A 22,155-nucleotide genomic window follows, 5' to 3' on the forward strand; every position below is an offset into this window, starting at 1 on the left:
TAATAAAATGTAGTATGCTTTTTTGTCTGGCTTCTTTTACTCAGCTTAATTATTTTGAGATTTAGTCATGCTGATATTTGTATTAATAGCCCGGTCTATTTAATTCCCAAGTAGCATTGCCTTGTATATATATACCACAGTTTATTTACCCATCCAGCTGTTGATGGAATTTGGATTGTTTCTCATTTTTGGCTGTTGCAAATAAAGCTGTCATAAACATTCATGTCCCAGTATTTATATGGAGGAATGCATTAATTGGATAAATACCAAAGAGTGGACTGGCTAAATCATACATGTAGGTATATGTTTAACTTTTTAAAAAACTGCCAAGCTATTTTCCAAATTAGTTGTATAATTTTTCATTCTCACCAGCAATGTATGAACACTCCTGTTGTTCTATATCACTGTTAACACTTGGTTATGATCAGTCTTTAATTTTAGCTATTCTAATAATTGTGGGCTAGCATCTCATTGTGGTTTTAATTTATATTTTCCTAATGACTAACGATATTGAGCATCTTTTCATGTGCTTACTGTCATGTACTTTTGAACAAATATAAGGTGCTTTGCTAAAACTATTGTGGGCTTTGGTTAGTGGGGTAGTAGATTCATGTGTATTATATTTCACCTAGATGAAACGCATAACAGTTAAAATGGAAAAGCCATAGACAGAGTCCAAAACATGTAAACATCTTCAAGGCTCATAACAGACAGAAATGTGAACGAGTAAGTGAGACTGAAGCTGAAGGCCTGCCAGATGATGGGCCTGGAAATAGAAGTGGGGAATGGATGGCTCCTGCTGGTAATGAACTTTTTAACTTCTCCCCAGGAGATGGGGGATCTTGCCTGTTTCATAGTTTGAAGCCAGTGAGCGGAGTGAGGCCTCCCTGGCTCACCTTTTTGAAAGGAAGCTGAAAAAGAAAAGCTCTATTTTCCTGCTTTTCTCCTTGTTGCTGACCTGCTGTCTGAGGCTTACAGGAAGCTCTAGGCTAAGGAAGCAAGAGGACTTGTGACTAGGAACTGAGTCAAGCTGCTTCTGGTGCCAAGGCCTAAATTCTTTATAAACCCATAGGTCATAGTGTAGGAATCCCAAAACACATTATAAGACTCAACCCTGGACCTGAGGTCTGAAGGATTGGGAGAGAAGGTAAAAGTAACTTGGGTACAGGAGAGAGACTGAGAACAAACCAAAACAACAAATCAAAACAAAATCTACCCCTCAAAATAAATCTCATGAAAAAAGTAATGATAAAACAGATAACAAAATCAAGAATCAGAAAATAAATCCACCCCGTATGAAATCAACTGCATGGCGCAATATGACAAAGACCTTAAAATAAGTTTGTTCTGGGCTTCCCTGGTGGCGCAGTGGTTGAGAGTCTGCCTGCCGATGCAGGGGACACGGGTTCGTGCCCCAGTCCGGGAAGATCCCACATGCTGCGGAGCGGCTGGGCCCGTGAGCCATCGCCACTGAGCCTGCGTGTCTGGAGCCTGTGCTCCGCAACGGGAGAGGCCACAACAGTGAGAGGCCCACGTATCGCAAAAAAAAAGTTTGTTCTTTCAAGGAAAGAAAGGAATTCATTACAAGGAACAAGATTTCATGAAATAAAATAGGCGTAGAAATGAATATGTGGATATGAAAAAGAATTAGTTAGAAACACTGGAAAAGAAAAACTATATTTGCAATACAAAATATAGAAGATGGATAAACTCTAGCCAGGTATGGTAAACTGCAAAGATTGGCCAAATGTGCTTTGTAGCTCCTACTATCAAAAGGTGGAGTCCAATTCTCCACCCCTTGAATCTGGGCTAGGCAACATGACTTGTTTTAGCCAATGGATCACTAGCAAAAGTGACTCAAGTATAGAGGTTTGAAAAAGTACTTGAGTATGGGGGTCTTTCATACCCTTGCTTCTGGGAACACTAAAGCCACCATGAAAGAAGCCTGTGTTGCTACCTCCTGGGTAGTGAGAGAGCGTGTGGAGCAAGGGGTTCAGCCATCTCAGCTGTCCGACAGCCCTGTGAAGTCCAGACCCTAGCTGACCTGCCAGATGAATGGAGTTAACATGAAGGAGTCCAAGCAAGAAAACACCTAGCCAACCTACAAAATCATGAAAAATAAGAGATTGCCCTTATTTCAAACCACTAGTTTTGATGTGAATTTCGGAATGAGAAGATAGTCTGAGAAATTCACCTAAAACACAGCATAGGGAGACAAAAGAGGTTAAAATATGAAAAGCCAATTAAGAGATATAGAGGATAGACATGAAAATTCTAATGTCCTTCTAACAAGAGTTCTCGCGGAAGAGAATGGAGGGACTGGCAGAGAGGTAACACTTGAAGCAATGATTCCTTGAAACTTTCCAGAACTGATCAAAGTCATGAGTCTCTAGCTCTAAAACTATTAAGGTATATTTTATGGGTTTAATAATATAATTCACATACCAATTAAACTTTACCACTCTTAGAAGATGTTTGCATATTGACTTGAAGAAAATGTGAATTCTGCTGAAGTTAAACCGAAAAGTGTTAGTTTCTCATTTTGAAATCCAAGTTTCTTAAAGTTTGACAGGTGGCCAGGATGGCGGTGGGGAAGGGCTCCTTGTAGCAAGTGTCAGCATATTGAACATGCTTTGTTTTTGTTGGTCAAGGCCCCCTTTCTTTTAGGAATTAACCCTCCCACAATCCACATGGCTTTGATTGTCTCTACATCATGAATCCTCAACCCCAGCTCCGGTACTGCAGGGAACAATATATTCCAAAGAGTGTGTTCTCTCCTAGGAATTTTCCACTTCAGATAAATTCATTATAAACATGCCATATATTCTCGTATTGCACACATACAGCATATTATTTCTTCCATTTCTAAGGATTTGGGGAAAGAAAGACGAGGCATACACATGTGCTCAGTCTACCGTTTTGATCTAATCTTTCGGATTCTTTTTCTGCTTAAATTATCCAGTTTTCAAAACAGCGGCAGATAAAAAGCAGCAAATTTAACGTCAGGAAAAAGTCTGCTAGAGATAGACTTATTAACAGGATTGAAGACTGACAGACTAGATTCTGATAGTAAGGAAGAAAACCAAAAAACTTTAAAAAGGAGACACTACTAGTCAAAACACACATCACTGGGATGCTAATGTAGGGATACATACATACATACACACACACACACACACACACACACACACACACACACACACACGTGCTTCAGCAGACTCCAAGGGCATCAGTGTAAGTTGAGTATAGAGTGATAATTGTGTGGGTCAGAAAGGCACTTTAAAATACGTTTTTGTAGTCTCTGTTTAACAAGGCAGGAAAGTAGCAAATGTGCCTATACGTTTGTAAAAAGATTTCTATCAAAACAAAACTTTTATTGTTTAAAGGAATAAACACTCGTGTAAAATTTATTCTATAAGGACTTGAGATTTTATTCCATTAGCTAAACTCTGATGGTTCATAAATGTACCAACATTTTTTTTTTTCACTTTGTCATGCTTGTTTTCTTAGAAAACGCTCTATAGTCCCATGCTGATAAAAATATAACATTTTCTTTCTTGGATATGGTATGTAATGTTTTAAATTTTATCCAAGGGAAATTTCTCTTCTTTGTGTAATTCAGAGTAGTTCTATTTTTCAAAAGGGAACTCTGTGTCCTCTAAGGTTGTTTGTATTTAATGTATTGACTACTGGTTGTTCTGAGTCACAGAAAGATCAGGACCTAATTATTTTTGCCACTAGAAGATTGTGAATACAGCTTTTCCCAGATATTCTCTCTCAGATGTGTTTTCAGTTATGTTTAAAAGTGTGGTGTGTAAGGACTGATTTATCATATTAGGAAATAAAAAGATGAAATGAAAGCCCAGGCTTCCCAAGTTAGTTACCTACCCAGATTAACTAATTTAGTTGTCATTTGGTACTACCCTTCTTTTAAAATAGGAATGAATCTACTGTACAAAACTCTAACAGCTGTCATCCAGTCTCTGCTTGAATGCTTGTGGCTACAAGGGTTCATAACTTTACAAGGCATCCCATTTTACCTTTAGACAGTTCACACTGTTAAAACACTATGTTGCTTATCCTGAAGAAAATATGGCTCCCTGTACCTTATATCACTGAATTCAAAATGAGGTTTTTTTGTATTTCTATACATGGGTCCTTAAACTATCTGAAGACAATGATCATAGTTCCCTTTCTATTTCCCTTTGTCTAAAATGAATTTCCCTAATTTCTTATATAGCCCTCTCTCAAAAAAAAATAAATGAAAACAAAGCTTTCTTCTTTACTCCCTCTCTGTTCATCCCTCCTTCCCTGCCATCCTTTCTTCCTGATTCAGTCGAAAAGCCATGAAATGGAGCAAAGCAAAGCAGGGGTATATGTGGTGGGGAGAGGAATAATGTCACAGTACAGGGTATTGGAGCCTGACTGAGGTGAGGACAGTAGGCTTAACTGGAGATGCAAGGTCAAATGATCATCAGGTGTCCCCCTCCATCTCCTGGCTTCCAAGCAGTGGCAAAATGGCCATCTAAGCTCCAGACTTACTCAGACAAAAGTCTGGGGCTTGACTCTCTCAATCCCATCCCTGAATCAGTATCAGTATCTGTGACTGTCTGGGAATACAATGATTGGCTGAGGTTAGGTCACATGCCTACCCCTTTGTTGAGCTTGCGTTCGAGTTAATTTTACCCAGTCATTGGGCAGAAGATAAGAAAGGGATAATTGGAAAGTCTGTGTCTTGTTGTTAGGAGGAGAAATGGGTCCTGGATGAGCCAAAACAACCAATGTCCGTGCTAGCATAGCTGTTCATATTTTGAGTAATGATATCTACATTTTAAAAATAAACATATTTTCTACAGTGGGATCATTATATGGAAACTATTTTGTGACTTGTTTTCATTTAATTTAAAACCAATAATAAAAATCTTTCCCCATGTCAATGAATATTCTTTAGAAAATCATTTTGACAGCTACAAAATACAAATTTTATTTAACAGTTCCTTACTCCTGAACAAGTTAAGTTCTTTGCATGTTTTTCTTTGCTGAACAACACTGTGAAGACTCTTTGCACAGAATTCTTTGTGCACTTATCCAGGTATTTTCTCAGGATAAATCTATAAAGGTAGGATCATCAAATCAAAGAATATGCTGATTTTAAGATTTTCAACCATCTGTAAGTACCATTCTTCATTTGGCATTTGAGAAACACTCAGCAATGTTTGTTGACTATCATCTTGCCTACCTACTCCAGTTTGTCAATGCCTTTCTATATCAGTGTCAGAAAGGAACATAAAACTCCCAGTGTGTGTGCAGATATTATTGGGACAAATACTTCATTTTAAAAAGTATATATTTTCCACTGCTTATGATTCTATTAATTTGTGCATTTAGCAATACTGGTATTCACACCAATAGAATCAATAGACTACAACAGAAATTATGGCATGTTACTTCTGAGATTTGGTTATAAAAAACATCATGGGATATTCTCTCTCTCTCTCTCCACACACTCACACACACATTACTGTATCACTTACTCTGGAGTAAGTCAGCTGCCATGTTGTGAGGACAGTGAGGTAGCCTATGAAGAAGCCCACAAGGGGAGGAACTGGGGTTTCCAGCCAATGACCAGCAAGGTACTGAGGCTGCCAAAAACCACATGCATGGTTTGAGGTGGACTCTCCTCCAGTTGAATCTTCAGATGATGGCAACTTAAGCTGATAGTTTGACCGAAATCTCATGAGAGATTCTGAGCCAGAAGCACACAGTTAAGCTGCTCCCTGATTTCTGACCCACAGAAACTATGAGATAATAAATGTTTGTTCTTTTAACTGCTAAGTTTTAGGGATAATTTGTTACACAGCAATAAAAGTCAATATAACTAATACTTTAAAGAGATTGAAATTTTAATAAAAGCCTTTCCACAAAGAAAATTCCTGGCCCAGATGGCTTCAGTGGTGAGTTCTATCAAACATTTAATTAAGAAATAATATCAAACTTACACAAAGTCTTTCAGAAAATAGAGGAGAAAAAGACAATTCTCATTTTGTAAGGCCAGCATTATGCTATTACCAAAACCAGATAAAAATACTGCAAGAAAAAAATTATGAACTAGTATTTCTCATAACCATAGTTGTAGGAAATCTTCGCACATCAAATTAAGTAATATATTTTAAAACCAAAACACATCATGACCACATAGTGTTGACATAAGTGCAAGATTCTTTTAACTTTCAGAAATCAATGTAATTCAGATTACATTGCAATAGTTTATTAAAGTAGGAAAACCCTCATAATCATTGCAAGAAATGCAGAAATAGTATTTGGCAAAATTTACCACCTATTCATGATAAAAATTCTCACCAAACTAGAGATGGATGGAAACATCACCCATCTGATAGAATGCCCTTTATGAAAAGCCTACTGCTCAGTGTTGAAATTTTAAGTTTCGCCTACTTCTGTATAACATTGTACTAGATAGACATTCTAGCCAATGCATTAAGAAAACAAGAGACAAGATTTTAAGGGAAACACAAAACTATTTTCAGGTAATATGGTTGTGTACAGAAAATTCTAAAAAAAATCCAAACATAAAATACTTAGAAATAAATTTAACAAAATATATAGAACCTCTACTCTGAAAACTACAAAATATTGCTGAGAGCAACTAAATTAAACTTAAATAAATAAAAAGATATACCATGTTCTTGGATGGGCAGACTCAATGTCTTTAAGATATAAATTCTTCCCAAATTGATCTGCATATTCAATGAAATCTTAATAAAAACAACCGCAAGACTTTTGAGAAATTGACAAGCTGACTCTGAAACATATGGAAGATTTGGGCAAATCTCTAAAATGGCTAAAATAATCTTAAAAGTTGAAGGGCTTACATTACTTAATTTCAAACCTTGTATAAAGGTTTAGTAATCAAAACAGTGTGGTATTGGTCAAATATAGACAAATAGATCAATGGCATAGAATAAAAAGCCCCAAATAGACCTATGTACATATGGTCAAATGCTTTAATACAAAATTACTAAAGTAGTTTTATGGAGAAGGAAGGTTTTTCAACAAATGGTGTAGGAACATTTGGATATCCACAAGGGAAAAAAATGAACATACCACCCTACTTATTCCATACTACACGTCAAAATTAATTCAAGAGGGCTTATAGACTTAAAGGCTAATTTATAAAGCTTCTAGACAAATTCATTGTAAAACAGCTTTGCAACCTTGAGCAAAATGAAAATTTCTTAGCAATGAAACAGAAAGCACTAATCATAAAAGAAAAAATGTTGTTGATTGAAGTTCATCAAAATCAAAACTTGTTTTTCCAAAGACACCACCAAGAAATGAATAGTCAATTCATGACTTGGGAGAAAATATTCACGACATATATCTGACAAAGAACTTATTGCTCAGCATCATGAAGCACAGGAAAGCAAATGAAAACCACGAGATACCTCTTATTAGGAGGGTTAAAATTTAAAACAAAAACAAAAGCAAAAAAACAACTTGCAACACCAAATACTGTCAAGGATATGGAGCTTTCAAAATTCTCATAATGCTAGTGGAAATAAATATGGTAAACCACTTTGGGAAATAGTGTGGCAGTTTCTTACAGAGTTAAAGTTTAAAATCATATATTTACATAGCGTTGTACTTCCTAATGTTTATCCAAGAGAAATGAAAATATGCATCAACAGAAAGCCTAGTAGAAGAATGTTTATAGCAGCTCTATTCATAATAGTAAAAACTGGAAACCACCCAGCTGTTTGTCCATCAACTGGAGAACAGATAAACAAACTAGCATATTCATACAATGGAATACTATTCAGAAAAAAAAGGATCAAATTAGTGGCATACTCTGCAGTATGGATGTATCTCAAAAAATATTATGCTAAGTGAAAGAGGCCGGAGTCCAAAAAGTACATATTTCATGATTTCACTTATATGAAGTTCTCAACCATGCAAAATTAATTTTTTTGTGATAGGAATCAGAACAGAGTTATCTCCTAGGTGGGAGGGAATGACTGCAGAAAGGGGCACAGGGAACTTCCTGAAGAGAGAAATACCCTAGCCTTGAGAGATGGGTGGGTTACTTCGGTGCCTGCATTTGTTAAAAGTGAAAGATACCTTAAAATCTGTGCATTTCTATGTGCCTTAATCATATATCAATAACTTTTAAAACAGCATCTAACATTTTAATTGTTGTTCTCCGTTAGAGCCTCCCCTTCCTCAATCCATTAATTAGCACACGTTGGGCAGGGCAATTCAGCTGCCATTGAATCACTCTATCTGAATCTTATGCAGTCAGTGTTTGTCCATTGTCTCCAAGGATATCATGAGTTACTTGATCATGTTAAATAAAGTTATGTTATATTTGTGATACTCCTTAATACATAAAAAGGTCCAGTAATTCTAACCACTGATGAGATTAGACACAGAAGTCAGTTTTAAGTTTCATAATTAACTATTCATTTTTTGACCTTATTTTCTCTTTGCTTCTTATATCTTGTTCTATATTTACATAACTTATTGTGATGTTTAACTCCTTTAATACATCATAGAGTCTATTTCCTAGCAACTTGGATTCTGTCCCCAAATATGAAATATACAGAACGTTAAAAAGGAAGAATAACAGAATAGTAGTAACAAAATCCTTCTAAACTTAAAGGTGGTGGTGGGGTGGCTGGGAGGAGAAATATTGGAGCTGGGCAATGAACAAGAGGGAGAATGAGAGGAGTAAGGGAGTCACAGAATGAGAAATTTAGGGGTTGTGCAAGGAGCTGTCCAAGGTGTAAATCAAACAGATGTCAGGCAGCCACCTTTTTCAGAATGGTCCAAAAAATGGTAGAAGACACCGTGAGAAAGAAGTCTTACTTTATTAACAGTAAGTCCATTACAAGCTTCTTCAGTGAGAGAGGCAATTATAGTAGAATATTATTATCCAAAAATGAAAAATGTATTTTGTAGAGGCCCAGACTTAACTAAACTATATTATTAGAAGTATTCCAGTCTGCAATGCTGTACAGATTTCTTTGTTTTAATAGTTCATGAGTTAATGAGAAGCTTTTGGTCCCATCAATATCTGTCAATATTCAGTATAAGGGCATTTGTGTACTATATTATATAATACTATTAAGGATTAAATATGTCATGTTATTTTAGAATCTAATTATTTTAGATAGTTATTACTGCAATGTATAAGGATTATTTATAACAGTGATGATGACGATGACAACAGCTAATACTCCTTGAGTCCTTAATATATACCAAGTAGTAGTCAAATATTTTCCATGGATTTATCTAAATAATTCTTCACAATAACACTAGGACACAGTACTGTTATTATTTCTATTTTACAGATAAGGCAAGTGAAATTACAAGTGCATATAACACACATTCAATGTTACTTAGCTAGCAATGACTAAGTCCAAAGTTTTCCTCTTAACCAAAGTGGATGCAAAGATGCCGATTTGCATGTAACTGAATGTTTATATAGATGCTCTTTTCTTTTTAAAGTATTCTACTCATAACATGTTGCTAGTTTTAAAGTCCTTTTTTCTTCGGGTTGTTTACTGTTTATTTGTGACAGCATCTTCAAAGAACAGGGAGAAATCTTATTTCTGTGTTCTTCCACGTAAAAATGGAGCTTTTACCCAGCATGAAAGTATTAATACAATCTTTTCCCAGAGAGATGGATTATCAGTGAAAGTAAACAACAACATTCTCTGGCAATAAAAATAACGAGACAGACAGGACAAAAGTAATGACATCCTCTAGCATAATCTTGGCAGAAAATATCTAAATCACCTTGAAGGAGATAAATTGTTACAAAACACCATCCTTGTTTAATGCGGATTGACAGGGAATGACAGGATCCTTCAAGAGGATGGCAGCCCATAGGCCCATGTGCTTCCAAGGGATCAAAGGGACCGATACCGCCCGCCAGCCCCATCTAAGCAGAAAACAACTAGATTCTCTCTAGGCGGATATTTACTCTAAGATATTATTTCTGGGAAAAGATAGCTTATTTGGGAAGGATGACAGCATCTTTCCTACACATCCTGTCATCTGTTAGAGTAGGACTGGGGTGGGGGGAGAATCTACCAAACCTGTCCTTGGGATCCAAATTAGTCATAAATCTTTAGCAAGCTAGGGAAATTGAATTGTGACACACTGTTTTAAAGATAGAACATGCGGAGCATTTAGTTTACAGATTGTTATTGATTTCCCTTCTATCGATAGAAAACTTTTAAAAAAGTTTTACATAGATTCAGTTTATCATCCTCCAAAGTGGATTTTAATTATGATCTGGAAAGCAAACTAGCGATAATAAAACAATAAAAGTTCCAGAAAAAGAAGCCATGGAAGAATGTTTTTATATTCTTGGGAATAGAGAAGATTTTTCTAAACATGATATGAAATCCTGAATCCCTATGAAAAAGACTGATTTGATTATACAAAATTACAAAACACTATTAAAAAGTTTATCTTTAATAAACTTTAATAAAAGTTTATTAAAGATAAACTAGTGAAATTAACATTTGCAATCAATATTACATTGGTTATTGTTCTGAACATAATAATTATTATAAATGATTAAGAAAAAAATGACATCTGAAATGGCAAAGTGTATGAACAGGCACTTTAAAGAGAATGAAATTCAAATGGTTATTGAATATATGAAAAGATGTTCACCCTCTCTACCAGTCAAAGGAATGAAAATCCCAACAGCAAGGAGATCTCATTTCTTACTTATCAGACTCCATTCAAAAGTAGGACAGTGTTCACTGATGTTGAGGTGTCAGAAAATGTGCTATCTTCTGTGTCATCTGTGGACTGTCAAATTGTACACAGGAGAAAAATGGAATTTTGTTATTTTCTCTGAAAATCTAAGATGTGTGTATTCTTTGATTTAACAATTCCACTTGGAATTTATCCCACAATAACACCTTTAGAATAACACAAATATTTATATGTATTGATGTTCACTAGAGTGCTGTTTATAAAATTTACTGTTCCTACATTCTGAGCTTTATAGAAAAATTCCAAGAATAACCAAAGAATACAACTTTTACCCGGAATTCTCAAATATTAACATTTTATCATATTTCTTCTTCTTTTCCTCTCACGCTCTCTCCACACACACTCACACACAACTTCTTTTTTTCTGCACTGGGAGTAAATTGCAGACAAAGCACTCCTTTACCCCTCAGTGCTCCATAGTGTATTTCCTAATAATCCAGAATATTTTCATACAATCTCAGTACATTTATCCAAGTTAAGAAATTAATATTGATACAATACTATAATCTTATCTAGAGAACTGAATAAGTTCTCTAGATAAGATTCAGATTTCTTCAATTGTCCCAGTAATGCTCCTTATAGCAAGAAAATCCATGAGTTGTATTCATTGGCTTATCTCTTTAGTGTCATTTAATCTGGAACAGTTACTGTGTCTTTCTTCATATGTCATGACTTTGACATTTCTGAAAGAGTACAGGCCAGGTAGTTTGTAGAATTTTTCTCATTTTGGGTTAATCTGATGTTTTCTCGTGATTAGGTTCATGTACTGCACTTTTGGCAAGAATACCACAGAAGTGTTGCTGTGCTTTCCTTAGTGAAGCACACTGAGGGGCACATGCTACAGTTTTGTCTACTTACTGGTATTAACTTTGATCACTTGGCTCAGGTGTTTGCCAGGTTATTTTAGTGTAAAGATACTACATTTCTCTTTGTAATTAATAAGTATCTTGTGGGTATACTTTGAGACCAAAAGAAAAAAAATTGGTTATTCCTCAAACTTTCACCCACTAATTTTAGTGTCAAATGTTGATTCGTATGAATTATTATTAATATGATGGTTGCCAAATGGTGATTTTCTAATTCTATCATTTTTTCTATATTTTTTGCTTTGTACTCTAAGGAAGAGCTTACTCTTTTTATCTATGTATTTAGTTTTTCTTTATATCCATGTGGACTGATAGATTCTAATTTTAGATAATAAAATAATCTTTATTAACATGTAATATTAACAATATTATATTAATTATTAAGATATAATCTTTATTATTTTGGTGCTCAAATTGGACCAGATTGGCAAATAGGACCACTTCAAGCAAGCTTCTGTGTTCTTCTGATATATCCCGATCATTTTTAGAACACTTTCCTACTTTCTGGCACAACATGATAGTCTAGACTCACTGTTTTTGTGCAAGCCCTGGAATCAGCCATTTTCCCAAGGATCCCTGGTTCCATTTAGTGGAGAAAGGTATTTTGAAACCAGGATCTGGGCAGTAGGTGTGTAGAGCAGTGTCCTTTCTTTCTTTGTTTTTATTGTTTTTTTTTTGAGCACCATTTTAAATAGTAAACAAATGAGAAACAATTTAACATTTATCAGAAGAATGAGTTAAAGTATATCCATGGAATGGAATATTATACAGCTATTAAAAATCATTAAGACTCTTTATTGAACTGATATGGAAGAGGGTCTAATATATATTACGTTTGGGAAAAGCAAGTTAGTGAACAGTAAGTATAGTTTATTTTAAATATACATAAGTAGTATGCATTCAAATAGAATATTTTAAAAATCTGGAAGATTATATACCAAACCACAGCATTTTAAAAAAACTTCTGGCAGTGGGATACGAAAGGTAAAACTTTCATTTATTCATGGGCTCCTATAACTTCTTTTTTTGCATGAAGCATTTATGAATTTTTATTTAGACGTATAAATCTGAAACGAATACAAAATAAAACAACAAAAGAACTGAATATTAATGGCTTGCAAGAGAATAAAAGTAATCTATGAGAAGTTTAGGGAAACTTGACCTCATTGTGCGTTAGTATTGAATAAAATTGCTAGGATTACTACTGACTAGACAATTTGTTTGAAATAATTGCCTCAATCAGTTAGTCAACTTTCTCCAAGTGTCATTCAGTATCGTCATTAGTTAAGTGTTTTCATCTGTAAATACAATTTCATTTCCCAGGGCACAAACTTGTTAACATATCCCCAAATCAAGACTAGTAGATGCCTCTGAGGCATGCTTTACACCCTCTCAGCCCACTCTGCATTTCAGCTGAAGCTACAAGGGCGGTTCTGTGCCAGTTCAGACTCACCTTGCACGGACACTGACCGGTCCCTAGATCACATGCAGCATAACTCCCCATTTAGCCAGGGGCTGCTCAACTCTGTAAGAAATTACTTGCCCTTCTTACAAGCAAGGCCAGGAAGTGAGGAAGATATAAAACTCCTCCTGGAAATCCTTCAACAGTTGTGGATAGGAACTTGAGGATAAATGCTCTTAAATAGGGGTAGACAAATATGTTCTGAAGAGGGCCAGATGGTAATTATTTCAGGTTTTGTAGGCTGTATGGTCTCTGTGGCAACTACTCAACTCTGTCCTTATTGCCCCAACACAGCCACAAGCAATAAGTAAACAAATCAGCGTGGCTATGTTCCAACAAAACTTTATTTACAAGTCACTGTCCAGATTTGGCCCATGGGCCACAGTTGGTCTACCCCTGCTCTAATTGTCTGCCTTCAGGTGGACAGTCCTGGGAGGCCCCTTATACAGGCTTCCGAGGAAGTCCCAGTGACATTGGGACTGTTGCCCACAGCAGTGACGTGGATAATATCCCTTTACATTGGCCTTTTCCTCCTTTTCTCTTCACTCTACCTGCTTCCTCCCTCCTGCTTCCTATGGTAGCTTCTAAAATCAACCACATACACCCAAGTCAGAATCTCACATCCTAAAGGAAGACACAGAGTTCCCACATTACATTGTTTTGCGAATGAACAGAGAATAAAGTGGAGAAGACAGCATCTGCCTGATGACTATGGAGTCATAAAAAGACTGAAATAAATTTGGAGATTATGCTACAGACAATAACTCACACTCCAAAGAGGACATAGCTAAAGTGTAAAATGAGTAGGAAGGGAGGTAGCATCATGCTCTATTTTTTATTGTCAAAATTACTTAAATGATCTCCCATGCATAGTGTAGAACTTGGAGGCTCTCTGACATTTCACACTGAAAAATAAATTATACAGAGCTAACTTTAGGGAAAATGCACACTAGACAAAATTTATCTTTAGTACCTGTATATTCCCAATTAGGTCCTACTTCTTTCCTCTCTCCTACACCTTTCCAGCATCTCTCATGCTGCTTTCTCATCACCCGAACTCCTCTCTGGCATCAGAAATTCATTCATTCAGAAAATAGTTGCTATATACCAGGCACTGTTCCTTGCACTGGAGGCACAAGAGTGAACAAAACAGACAAAGGCCCTGCCCTCTAGGAACTAGTGTTTAAGTAGCAGGAGAATGACGCAAATAAATATGCAATTAGTCAGGGGGTGGTCAGGGCTACGAGGTAGGAATAAAGGTGGGAAAGTGGGATGGAGGGTTACATGCTATTTTGTTTAGTATGCGCAGGGAAGCCTTTTTGATACGGTGTTATTTGAGCAGACAGTTGAATTAAAGTGTAAAGTTCACTGGGGGATGACCTTTTTGAAGCAGAGAAGCAGATGCAAGTGTCCTGAGGTGGCAGCAGGTAGGAGGCCAGTGTGGATGGTAGTGACTGAGGGCCAGAGGGTGAGAGATGAGACCTGAGAAGAAGGGAGAAAATGTGTGTGAGGGGGCAACCGGGAGTGGGGGAGGAGGGGGAGATAATAAACATTAATTTTCCTTCGAGAAAGCCGATGAGTTGAGACATTTTATTTTAAAATGATCCCATCAGCTCCTGTATGTGGAGAATACACTGGCAAGAGGCCAGTTGGAGGGGATTTCAATAGAAGCCCACTGCCACAATCAGATAAGAGAGGTGATGGTTTAGGATATAGGATAAAAGTGGAGGTAAAGTAGTTAGATTCTGGGTATAATCTGAAGGCAGAGTTGACAAGATTTGCCAACTGAATATAGCTCATGAGAAAAAACTGAGGAGACATGGACAATCTTGAGGTCTTCGCCTGAACAGTGAGAAGGCAATTATCATTTACTGACATAGAAAAGGCAGTAGAGGTCTTGGGGAAAATTCAAATGGTGTGTTTTGTCATATTAGATGTGATATCCCTATTCAGTATCAAAGAGGAGATGTAGAATAGATGAGCCTGGAGTTCACAGGAGAGATTGGGACTGGAGATAAAAATATAGTTGTTCCTTTGTAGATTGTTTTTAAAGTCACGGGACTGGATGTGACCACCTAGAGTGTGCCTGTAGTTGGAGTGATGAAGAGAAGTGTCTCAGGATCGACCCTAGGCGCTCTAATGCTGGGTTGGGGAGAAGATGCAGTAATGTGCATTGACATTAGGTTTTACGTGTGTGTGTGTGTGTGTGTGTGTGTGTGTGTGTGTGAGAGAGAGAGAGAGAGAGAGAGAGAGAGAGAGAGATAAGCTAGCAGTTGGGTATGTTCATACTTTGGGCTCTTTCCCTTTTTTCTTCCTGTATCAAAACATACCCACACCTTGTTGATGTGGTAAATGAAATCATCCTAGTATTGATAGTATCAACTCTCGACTAAACTTAGTATTTTAACTGGAACCTTAAGTGCCTAGGATGAAAAAGTTTAGGATTATAGGATGCGCTCTGAAAGGCCAGTGGAAAGAAATATTTTGAGGCATTGCTGATATGGGGATTCAGTGTATAACATATAGGTAAAGCAATTTCCCAACACGTGAGCTTGAAGTTAACTCTAAAAGAAATATACCTGGAGTAAAATAATCTCATCATCTTAAGTAAAGAAATTAAAGTTTTAAATTTAGTAATGAGATAAAAAATACCAGAAATTATTCTTTATTTTTATTTTTATTTTTTTTACGGTACGCGGGCCCCTCACTACTGTGGCCCCTCCCGTTGCGGAGCACAGGCTCCGCATGCGCAGGCCCAGCGGCCACGGCTCACGGGCCCAGCCGCTCCGTGGCACACGGGATCCTCCCGGACCGGGGCACGAACCCGTGTCCCCCGCATCGGCAGGCGGACTCTCAACCACTGCGCCACCAGGGAAGCCCCAGAAATTATTCTTTAAATAGAGAATGCACAGATGAAAATGCAGGTTATGACCACTGGCAAAGCTATTAGTTTAGACATAAAATACAAATATTTCTTTTCTTGTAAAATAAACAAAACAAAACAGCTAAAGATTAAAATTAGAAGTAACTAACTCCCCGTGACTTTCAATTTTGAAGTAGCAAATTTAAGTGGAATAGGCTCTTTTGATTTTCAAAATTCTTTTGGAATTACTGAGGAACTCTTAAGTGTGATAGGAATAATTGGAAAGATTCTTAGAACTAGGGGAATTTCTGGGAAAAATTTTAGCTTTACTTAAAAAAAAAGGTATGTATTTTTTGCTTTCCTCAATGGGACACTTTGCTTATGAAGAACTTTGTCACTGCTGCATCTGTAACCATTAAGCACCAGCTATGTGTAAAATTTCATGACTTTTCATATATATCTATAGATATTTCTCAAGCATTTGTGTATCATTTCAATTCCCCAGTTTCTATTTTACTGGTATCATATTCTTTAGAAATATTTAAATCCCATGTCATTTTAATCTGTTATTTAAAAAAATAATAAATGAATAGGACAATCATTATTAAGAGGCTGAATGAGTGTACATTTCACTATTTATCCAGTTCTTTTAGGATAAACACATAGAAGGAGGAATATATCTGTCAGCAGAGTATAGGTTATACTGCAGTAACAAACAACTCCAGCATTTTTAGTGGTCATAACCACAAAAGTTTCTCACTCATGGTATATGTTCATTGCAAGCAGGCTGTGGCTCTCCTTCATATTTCCATATCTCTAGGAACCAGGCTGAAGGAGCTACCTTTATGTTGCAGTTCTTGAGGCAGAGAAAAGTGACACAGCAAAGCATAAGCTGGCTCTTAACAGCTTCCACACTAAAGCCACACATTCACTTCTACGTTTCATGAACAACTTCTAAGTGGAACAGGAAAGGAATGTGTAATCCTCCCACAGGGAGGACCCTGAAATGAGGAAAGAGACTAGATGATTAAATAAATGGAAAGAAAGAATCTTCTAACCTACAGGTCTGCCATCACTGTACTATGTGTACAAAAGACTGATTATAACAAAATGAATTTCTACTTGTCAAGGTTCCAATTCCTTTTTGTCTACCACTTGTCAAGTTTCCCGAGTGACTTTGGTGGAAGCAGCCCTTTATGTTAGGAACTTGTCTCTGGTTAGCATCGCTGTAACTGATTAGCTCCTGAGGTAGCTAATCCACAATGATACGGCTTATTTCTACATGTCAGGATTTCTGATAAGACTAATGTGCTATGCCTTAATACATATAAAATACCAAGTCCTAAAGATATCAAGTCTGAATACATTGGGAATTTAATAATTTTCATGTACCTCTTCAAATTTTCCACCATATGGAATAATAATCCTAAGGTAAAGGCATGCTAGCAATAATAGTAATAAAACTTCACTGAATAACAGCTTACATTTACAAAGACCTTTCTCATCCCATTTGGTGCTGCCAACGCTTTATCCATAAGAAATCTGTATGAATTGGGAAAAATATTTCCCCAGATTTTTCTGCTTAAACCAAAGAGGAAAACATCCGGTCAAACTCATTTATCACACCTGTTTGTCTATAGTATGAAGGTTTCCTTGGAATATTCTTGGCTAATTTGTACTTGCCAGTAACTCAAAGATCATAAAAAGATATTAAAGTAGGAAAACATTTCAAATTTCTCAGTGAAAAGACAGATACATTTCTAAATTAGGGACTCTAAAATGATATACGACATACAAGGGGTAAGAGATTTCTGGTTTTTTTTTCTTTTTTAAAAACATCGTTGAGGGTTGGAGATTTGTAAAAGTGGCACTGAAAATGAAATTCCTCAAAGAAAGAGAATACAAGGTAGCATTAGTAAAAAATCAGTATGACTGTATAAGGAGCTTTCTGATTAACATCTTTTGTTTAAAAAGACGCGCAGGGCTTCCCTGGTGGCGCAGTGGTTGGGAGTCCACCTGTCGATGCAGGGGACGCAGGTTTGTGCCCCGGTCCGGGAAGATCCCACATGCCGCGGAGCGGCTGGGCCCGTGAGCCATGGTCGCTGAGCCTGCGCATCCGGAGCCTGTGCTCTGCAACGGGAGAGGCCACAACAGTGAGAGGCCCGCGTACCACAAAAAAAAAAAAAAAAAAACAAAAAGACGTGCAAAAAGATGAAGAAGAGACTCAAAAATAAGGGTTAATTCAAAAGGGCATCACAAATATCTAGAAATAATATTAGAAAGATTAAGATCTGGAATAAACTGAAGGTTTGCGAAAAGTTACTGGAAACAACCCACACCGTGTTTCGAGCAGGCAGAAGAATAAGAAAGGGTTAGACTCAATGTTAGAGGAAAATGATTTCAGGTTTATAGAGGTCACAAACAATATCTAAAACCTGTTTTGCTTCCACGCTTGCTACCAAATGGCAAGCTTTCCAAATAAAAATGGAAAATCAACAAATTATAGAAGGAATCAAAGACCAAGATATGTGAGGTTATATGAAACTTCTGATAACTTCAGATGAGTTTTAATCTCCAGAAGCAAATAAAGTGTCATTTCTGGATGGCAAAGAAACTTCCATCAGTTACCTAAGATTTTCTATTAGCAAAATACCAAAAAAATCATAGAGTCCTGCAAAGGTTTCTGGAAACTTGAAAGATAATAACATCCCCATTTCAGAGAGTAAAAACCTATTCATTGTGAGATAGTAGAACAAATTATTAAATAAATGATTAATATTTAGAAAAGAGCATAAGATTTTACATGGATTCTTTAGGATAAAACATTCCAAAATATTTTATTATATTTTGTCAGAGTTACTAGACTGGTAGGGATGGAATGTTAGGACTGGTATACAATAATTTTAGAAAAAAGAATTACATCTCATGATATCCTTATGGATAAGCTGGTTATATAGGTGAATAATAGTCCAGATATATTCACAGCTTATCTAACATCTGTAGCTAAAACACTGATGGCTGTATTACTTTAAATATTGGCTCTCTTTGTTTATCATGAATAGAGTGCATATGAGTTTAGGGGATACTGAAGGCGTTCCTTTCTTCCTGTTACAGCCTGGATCTCAATGGCAGCCATGCTGGTAGTGATGGAGCCTGTTTCCCTCCTCAGAGTAAGCATGAATCCCATTGAAAGCTACAATAGGACATAAGGGGAGAAATTAGGCTGTGTTCTAGTCCTAACCGTGACTTTTGGTAGCTGTGTGGCCTTGCAAGTATACTTATCTCTAAAATAAAGATACAACAGTTGCTATAAGTAAATCTTTCAGGTGGTTGTGAGGTTTAAAAGGCTTTACGAAGTATACCTAGGCATCAAAATACAAGACAAGGGTATCATCACTATCTCTGTTTCAATCTGGAATGAGGGCAAATATGGAAGACCAGAGGGTTCCCTTCCTAAAGCGATCCTGACCAATACTCTCATCAATGGAAATAGAAGACATTAGAAATAAAAAGCTTGGCAAAGGTAGTCTCAAGGTTCAAAACTTTACTCCCCAACTCTGCCAAATTATATTTCCAGGCAAAAAATATCAGACCAAAACAAGATGAAATTTAGCAGGAATAAAGGGCTGCTGCTTAGATTGGAAATGCTAATATACAAGCACAAAACAGTAGGAAAAAGCAATCAGGTAGCAGTTTATGTGAAACAATCTGCAATGTTTGGTTGACTACGTGGTTCATAAGAATGTTATGAAAAGCTTAGTTCTCTTCAGTCTCAGACAGACCACATTGGTTGAATGCCTGGAAAGTAAGAGATACATGAAAAAGTTACTTTGCTCAATTCAGCACCCCTTTCCCCTTAATTCAAGGCAGGCATCTATGGTCTGTTACGTGACCAGTAGATCTGGCAGTGTCAGGAAACTATGATCTACAGGAAGAGTGGAAGGAACTAAGACAGGTTAACCTTAGGAATCAGACTAGTGAAAAACCTTAATAGCTATCTTCAAATATCTAAAGGTCTGTCAAGTGTTGTTACAGGCCTTATTTTCACTCTGTGTCATTCCAGAGAGCAGAGCAGGAATCAGGGGATGAAAGCAAAAAGGAGGCAGCTGGTTGGCTCACAGAAACAACTTATAATAACACCTCTATCTGTACAACAATAAGAAGGGCTGTTTGGTGAAAAAATAAGATCTCTATTGTTGAAGGTTTCAGCCAAGGCTGGCTGCAATCTATTAAGGAATCTATACAGCACGTTTCTGCTTTGGGCTTGTCCCTAAGGTCCTTACCGACTCTCAGGTTCTATGATTTTATTAGAAATTTTTCTTTATTTCCAAGGCTACTATATGTCCAAATGTTTATTTTTACTTCTCTTATTACATAGATATCAATAGACAGTTTGCAGTAGAAGGTATATTGTTTTTCTGCCCACAGGACATCTTGCAGAAGCTAGTCAGCCCTTAAAAACTGCTGATTTACCATCTTAGAGGTTTCTTTACTCCACAGAAATAATTTATTGTGCACAATTATGATATATAATATCTCCAGCTTATTAAGCATGAAAAAGCCATGTTTCTGTAGTATTATGGTTGAGTTTTCTACCTTAGAAATCCTTAATGTTCATAGTTAAGGTTACTATGGTAACCATAACTCAGTTCTTTGTGACTATAAATTACTTTTTATTCCTATACATTAACTTTGATTCTTTATGTCCATGTGATACCTAGCTATTCCAAGTGACAAACTATAGTCTCTCCATAAAGATAAGTTAAAGGGGTTAAAGATCTTTCCCCCTAATGATTATAAAAGGAACTGTTTGAAGTAGATAAGCTATTATGAGCAAGAATAGAAAAATTAGTATGTTGTGTGATAAGGGAGGGAAAGCAGAGGGTCGTGGTAGATTACAGCATGGGTTGTAGTGAAAAATAAAGTGACCATAAATCAGTAAAATTGTATTGTAGTAAAATGTATAAACTGTGCAGCTCTACAGATGATTGGGGACGAAAAATACTTTAGCTGTATACAACTACTCCCCTTTCTATGCCCATGGTAACATCAATGATTAATTATGGCACTTTTTAAAATTAATCTCAAACAAGGCTTCCGATCCTTGACAGCACAATATTGTAAGAAGTGACTATTAATTGACCTCAGTTCTTCTCAATTCTCATTTCTGAATACAGAAAGAGAAGGCAATCCTCTCCATAAATTTTGCATAGATCAGATTCTACTCTTCCTGGGGATAGATCTAGGCAGTTGGTTGGGGGATCTACTAAAGGAACAATGATTCTGACATTAGTGGTTCCATAGTGACCATGTTTTATTGACAAGATTGGGACTTAGACTCAAAAGGAATCCTAGATGTGGCACTTGGGCAAAGAACCTAACTTCTCTGAGTCCTAATTTCTTGGTATGTAAAATGTACATAATAATATCTATCAGTGTTGTTCAGAGGAAAGCACTTTGGACATTTTATGACGGGTGCTCTATGCTGGGCTAAGAGGTGAAGGGAAACATACATTTGTCAAGTCAGATCAACTAAATCAATACTGGTGATTAATGAGGTCTGGACTGTTGCAGCCACATTATCCTCATATTCAAGTGAATATGAAGTTTACACGTCACAGTTTACACTGACAACCCAAAAGCACTTGGACTAAATTTAACTAGTAACCAAGTTTGGGTTATTATACTTTTTTATTTCCATAGCTAGACTGAAATTTCCCTGAGGTCAGAGATAATATTTAGTTTGACTTCATGTCTGCAAAAGAGCCTTGTATTTATAAGATTTGAAAAATTTTTGTTAAGATAAATTAAAAAGTTAGTGGTAAGACACAGGAAGGATAATTTCAACCTAATATACCTTAAACTATAGATAAAAATAGAGATTAATGCTACTGGTTAGAGAATATCATGACACAGGCTTAAACGACAGGATGATGAATGTAGCTTAGGTGCAAAATAAAACACCACTATAGAAGACTACAGGAAACTGAAAGAAGAGTGGTTAAAATCCAGTTCCACAAGTTAACAAACAATGTCATTTCTATTATATTATCCTGAATTTTCCAAAATTACTGAGTATCAGATTAGGCTGCCTACAGAAATGATACACTCCCACCTAGATTATTGAAAATGCAAACGTTTTTTGGTATTAT

This window comes from Grampus griseus, assembly GCF_964374135.1.
Source record: "Grampus griseus genome assembly, chromosome: 7".
In the NCBI taxonomy this organism is placed as follows: domain Eukaryota; kingdom Metazoa; phylum Chordata; class Mammalia; order Artiodactyla; family Delphinidae; genus Grampus; species Grampus griseus.